Genomic DNA, 6,000 nt, shown 5'->3' on the forward strand with positions numbered 1-6,000 from the left:
GGAAATCAAGAGTCCATGCTTAACTGACTGAGCCACCCAAGTGCCCCTTTTCTTATTTTAATGAGAATGTCTTTAAATGTTTTATTGTTAAAGAATGTTTCTAAATACCTGAGAGAGATACTCTCAAAAGAAACATTTGGTTATTTGTAGTTACCTAATGCTTTTTAAAAAATATTTATTTTGAGATAATTATAGATTCACAGAATTTTGCAAAGACGGTAGAGAGGTCTCTGTTTACTTTCCACCCAGTTCCCCAATGGTTACATCTTATGTAACTACACGGACAATAGCAAAAGCAGAAAGCTGACATTGATACAATGTGTGTGCCTACTTCTATAGTTATTTTATTCATTTGTGTAGCCACCATTGCAAGCAAGATACAAAACTGTTTCATCCCTACAAAGACCTCCCCCATGCCATTCCTTTATGGTCATCTTTCCCCTCCCCACTACCATCCCTAGCCCCTGACAACCACTAATCAGTCCACCATCTCTATTTTTTTATTTTGAAAAATGTGATGGTATCAATAATATGTAACCTTTTCAAATTGGCTCTTTCAGCATAATGCCTGGAGGTCTATTCAAGTTGTTGTATCGATAGTTTGTTCCTTTTCATTACCAAGCAGTATTCCAGGGTACAGGTGTACCAGGTTTTGTTTTGTTTTGTGTTGTTTTTTAAATATGGAAGACTTCATGAATTTGCATGTCCCCCTTGTGCAGGGACCACGTTAATCTTCTCTGTATTGTTCAAATTTTAGTACATGTGCTGCCAAAGTGGGCACTGTACCACAGTTTTTCAAACCATTCACTTATTATAGAAGAACATTTTGTTTCCAGTTTTTGTTTATTACAAAAACCTGCTCTGAACAATCACACTGAAGTTTTTACAAGGACATATGCTTCATTTCTCTGGGATAAATGTCCAGGAGTAGGATTGCTGGGTCATACTGGTAACCATGTATGGTTACCATGCTGGTAACTGAATGTTTATTTTTTAAAGAAATTGTCAGGGGTGCCCAGGTGGCTCAGTTGGTTAAGCATCCGACTTCGGCTCAGGTCATGATCTCACCATCTATGGATTCAAGCCACGTGTTGGGCTCTGTGCTGATAACTCAGAGCCTGGAGCCTGCTTCGGATTCTGTNTCTCTCTCACTCTCTCTCATATTCTCAGAAATAAATAAGAAAAAAAATTAAAAAATTAAAAAAAAAACATGATTCATTAAAAAAATAAATAAAAATAGTGATGGTTTTATCAAGTACATCTTTTGGCATTTTTTGAAATAATTTCACAGTATTTCTTATCGGCTTTCTTGATGAATTATATTATTTTATTCTTAAGTATACATATATTTTTTTCCTTTCAATGTTGCATTTTACTTTTGGCAGGAGTAGAGAATAGGAGAAGGAAGAAGAAGGGGGAACAGGGTCTCACTGGAATCTCCAAAGGATACGAGACTGGTAATATAAAGATGGGAGGAGGTGGCCAGGCAGATTGGATGAAAGGCCTCAAGATTCTTTTTTCTACTGATTTCTATACTCTAATGGAAATGATACGACATATGTGTAAATGCCTAAAACATGGTATTCGGTAAATGCCACTTGCCTTTCCTAGCAGGGTTCTCCACAGGCTAGGCTGTACCTAGACATCATCATCCGTCCCCATCCACGGAAAGAAGCTCACTTAGAAAACTAGGGCACTAAAAGTACAGTTTTGGACGATGCATCTGGTTAGCTGGCTCAGTGCAGGGTCTCACTCTTGCCTCATTCTCCCCACTCCACTCTGCCAGGGATGAGCTGAGAGTAGTTTCCCAAATGGTTGCCATGGGGCCTTGCCAGCTTTTCCCCAGAAGATTCCAAGTGGAGGGCTGTGGGTTGCAACTCTCCAGCGCACAGTCCTCTCCTTCTGGTGATGATGCATGTACAGAGAGAAGCAGATGTGTATGCTGATTTTGCTGGCTGTCCTCAGGATCTCAACAGATCTTGGAAATCCACACCCTTCACACCTAGGGTTTGGTCTCTTTTCTGAAGTCCTTTTCAATGTGCATCAAAGTCAGGAATCACCTTGAAAATGAAGTCACCTAGCTGGGAGGCTTTTCGTCCTTGGATGTTAAATCCTGACTGAGCTCCAGGGGGCTTCTTCAGTGTGAAGATTGGGGGCAGAAACTGTGTTTCAGCTCATTGCTCTTGTCTGTATGGTTTACTATCTCCTGAGGAGGAATTCATGCTGGGGGGTTCTCACAGGCAGGTAGGAAAGCCGCCAGGTAGTCATCTTAAAGAATCTGGCTGTCCATCTCCAAAGCCCTGCCAACAGGCCTCAGCCACTTCAAGCTCTGCTCACGGCCAATTCTACATATATGTTTTAAGTGGTAAAAATATCAACCAGTACAAAAAGGAACACAAGGAAAAGTAAGTCTCTTCCCATTGCTATCACTGCAACAATCACCTTACCTGTTCTTATTGTTTTCATTTAGGGTCTATATATATTTGTATTTATATAAGAGTTTTATTTAGATAAAGTTGACATATAACACTGTATACGTTTACCGAGTACAGCATGTTGATTTCATACTTACATATTGTGAAATGATTACTACAGTAGCATTAGTTAATAGCTCTGTCACCTTACATAATTACTTTTTTGTGGTGAGAACATTTAAAATTTAGTCTCATCGCAACTTTCACGTATATAATACAGTATTGTTAACTATGATCATCATGCTGTATATTAGATTCCCCAGAACTTAAAACTGGATGTTTGTCCCCTTTAATAAACATCTCCCTGTATCTCCTACCCTCTGGCATTCAGCATTCTACTCTGTTTCTATGAGTTCAGTTATGAGTTTAGATTCTGCATGTAAGTGATATCACATAGTATTTATCTTTCTCTGACTTATTTCACTTAGCATAACACCCTCAAAGTATATCCTTGTTGTCACGAGTGGCAGGATTTCCTTCTCCTGCATGACTGAATATTATTCTCATTTGTAGGTATATATCTCATATATCACTATATATATATGTGAATATATGTATCTATGTTCTCATGCAGGTATCTGTATCTCACAACTGTGAGATATATATATCTCACAACTTCTTTATTCATTCATCTATTGATGTGCTTTGTTGTTGCTGTTGTTTCTAATCAATATCCTTTCATTTTGGTTTAAAGAACTCCTTTCAGCATTTCTTGTAAGGCAGGTCTAGCAGTGACAGACTCCCTTAGCTTGTTTTTCTGAAAAATTCTTTTTTTTTTTCACTTCTGAAGGATAACTTTGCCAAACAGAGTATTCTTGGTTGGCAGAGTTTTTTTTTTTTTTTTCTTTTAGCAGTTTGAATATATCATCTAATTCACTCTGAGGCTGTGAGGTTTCTGCTGAGATGATGATTGCCTTATGGGAGAGGTTCCTTGTATGTTACAAGCTTTTTTTCTCTTCCTGCTTTTAAGATTCCTTTTTTAACTTTAATTTTTGACAACTGTATTATAATATGTCTTGGAGAGAATTTGAGTTTGTTTGGTGACCTGTGAGCTTCTTGAACTTGGATATCCAAACCTTTCGCCAGATTTGGGCAGTTCTCAACTATTATTTCTTTTCTTTTCTTTCTTTCTTTATTTTGAGAGAGAGAGAGAGAGTGAGTGCATGAGCACAGGAGAGACAGAGAGGGAGAAAGAGAATCCCAAGAAGGCTCTGTGTTGTCAGTGAAGAGCCCAATGGAGGGCTTGAACTCACAAGGATGAGATGATGACCTGAGCCAAAATCAAGAGGCAAACACTTAACCAACTGAGCCACCCAGGCACCCCAGCCTTTATTTCTTTAAATAAGCTTTCTCCCCCCTACTCACTCTGGAACTCCATAATTCATAAATTATTGCTTTTGATGGTTTGCCATAACTCACGTAGGCTGTCTTCACTCCTTTTCATCCTTTTTTCTTTGTTCTCCTCTGACTGGATAATTTCAAAGTTCCTATCTTCTAATAGATTCTTTCCAATCTATCCTATTGTTGATGATGTCTATTACAGATTTCATTTCATTCACTGTATTCTCCAGCTCTAGAATTTTTGTTCTTTTTTTTTTTAATCATTTCTATCTCTTTGTTAAACTTATTTTGTTCATGTATTGTTTTCTTGATTTCATTGAATTGTCTTTCTGTGTTTTCCTGTAGCTCATTGAATTTCCTTAAAACAGGTATTTCAAATTATCTGCTGGGTCAATTGCAGGTCTTCATGTTGAAACTTAAAGATGATTGAGACTGATGATTGAGACTGAAAGACTCCATGTCGAGACTGGTTACTGAGAGATGATTGTGATACATGTTTCACATTCCTTGAAATTTTATCTTGCTGTCTCCATCTTTGAAAGAGCAGTCACCTCCTCTAGTCTTTAATAGTTGCCTTTACAATGCATCTAAACTTTTGTTTTTCCTCCAGCTGTTTGCTGGAACTTCTTCACTGGAAACCTGGACTTATAAAAAGACCTCTCTCAGCCATAAGTGATTGTGTAAGATGCTGTTTTCCAGGGGCACCTGGACTGTGGCTGAGAGGGGCGGGAGTCGATTCATGGGCCACTGCAGGGTCCACAGTGGGACCAAGGTTTGTATGCCTATTGCCCAATGCAACATGTGGGCGAGATTTTTCCCAGGTCCCCTGACCTATGATGCTGAATCCCACAGCTCCCACAAAGCACTTTTGTCCATGGATAAATACAAAATTATTGTTGTTGGGGTGTGGGTCCACAAACAAGGGATATCTTATTCAGTCATGATGTTCCCTGATATATTAATAGTAGTATGCCATATACTCAGTTCTGCATCTTGCATTCCACTTAGTATCTTGGAGGCCATTCCATATCTGTACATAAATGTCTAGTTCATTCTTTTTAACAGCTGTATAGCATCCCACTGTAAGAGTATGGCATAATTAAAAAATTTTTTAATGTTTTTTTATTTTTACTTTTGAGAAACAGAGAAAGAGAGAGAGCATGAGCAAAGGAGGGGCAAAGAGAGAGGGAGACACAGGATACAAAGCAGGCTCCAGGCTCTGAGCCATCAGCACAGCCTGATGCAGGGCTCAAACCCACAAACCATGAGATCATGACCTCAGCCAAAGTTGGATGCTCAACTGACTGAGCCACCCAGGCACCCTGAATATGACATAATTTAATTAATCATTATTTTCTATTTAAATTGAGGCATAATTGACACATAACATTATATTAGTTTCAGGTGTACAACATAATGATTCAATATTTGTATATGTTGCAAAATATCACCACAAGGTCTAGATAACATCCATCACCATATGAACCAGTTCTTTTTTGATAGACATTTTAGGTTGTATCCAGTCTTTTGTAACTATTGACAACACTACAGTGAATACTATGGTACACAAGTCTTTGTGTCTCTGTGTGAGCACTAATGTAAGATAAATTTCTAGCAGAGGAATTGCTAGCTCAAAAGATAATATGCATTTAAATTGTAATAGCTTTTGCCAAATTGCCTTCAAAGAGACAACCATTTGGGGCGCCTGGGTGGCTTAGTCGGTTGAGCGTCTGACTTTCGCTTAGGTCATGATCTCGCGGTTCGTGGGTTCGAGCCCCGCGTCGGGCTCTGTGCTGACTGCCAGCTCAGAGCCTGGAGCCTGTTTCAGTCTGTGACTCCCTCTCTCTCTGACCCTCCCCTGCTCACGCTGTCTCTCTCTCTCTCCTAGAAATAAATGAAACATAAAAAAAACAAAAACAAAAAAAAACAAAGAGACAACCATTTTATAGTCCCACTAATAATGAATAAGAATATATTTCTCTACAATGCACAATTTTGCCGATCTGGTATCTAAAAAAACACTATCTTGGGGTTCCTGGGTGTCTCAGTTGGTTAAACGTCCAGCCCTTGATTTTGGCTCAGGTCATGATTTCATGGTTTGTGAGATTGAGCCCTACATTGGGCTCTGTGTTGTCAGCATGAAGCCTGCTTAGAATTCTGTCTCTCTCCCTCTCTCTCTCTGCCC

The 6,000-nt window shown here is 38.9% G+C and overlaps 1 non-coding gene and 1 pseudogene across 1 annotated transcript; both read right to left on the bottom strand.

The window, feature by feature from the left end:
* Positions 1-674: 674 nt before the first annotated feature.
* Positions 675-781, bottom strand: LOC144229186 (U6 spliceosomal RNA). Its single transcript, XR_013334376.1, has one exon. It is a non-coding gene; the product is annotated as a U6 spliceosomal RNA (small nuclear RNA).
* A 968-nt stretch (positions 782-1,749) lies between these two features.
* On the bottom strand, positions 1,750-2,290 carry LOC144229120 (PDZ domain-containing protein 11 pseudogene; annotated as a pseudogene).
* Between the last annotated feature and the right edge of the window lie 3,710 nt (positions 2,291-6,000).

Source organism: Crocuta crocuta, unplaced genomic scaffold (assembly GCF_008692635.1).
Source record: "Crocuta crocuta isolate KB4526 unplaced genomic scaffold, BGI_CrCroc_1.0 scaffold233, whole genome shotgun sequence".
Classification (NCBI taxonomy): Eukaryota; Metazoa; Chordata; class Mammalia; order Carnivora; family Hyaenidae; genus Crocuta; species Crocuta crocuta.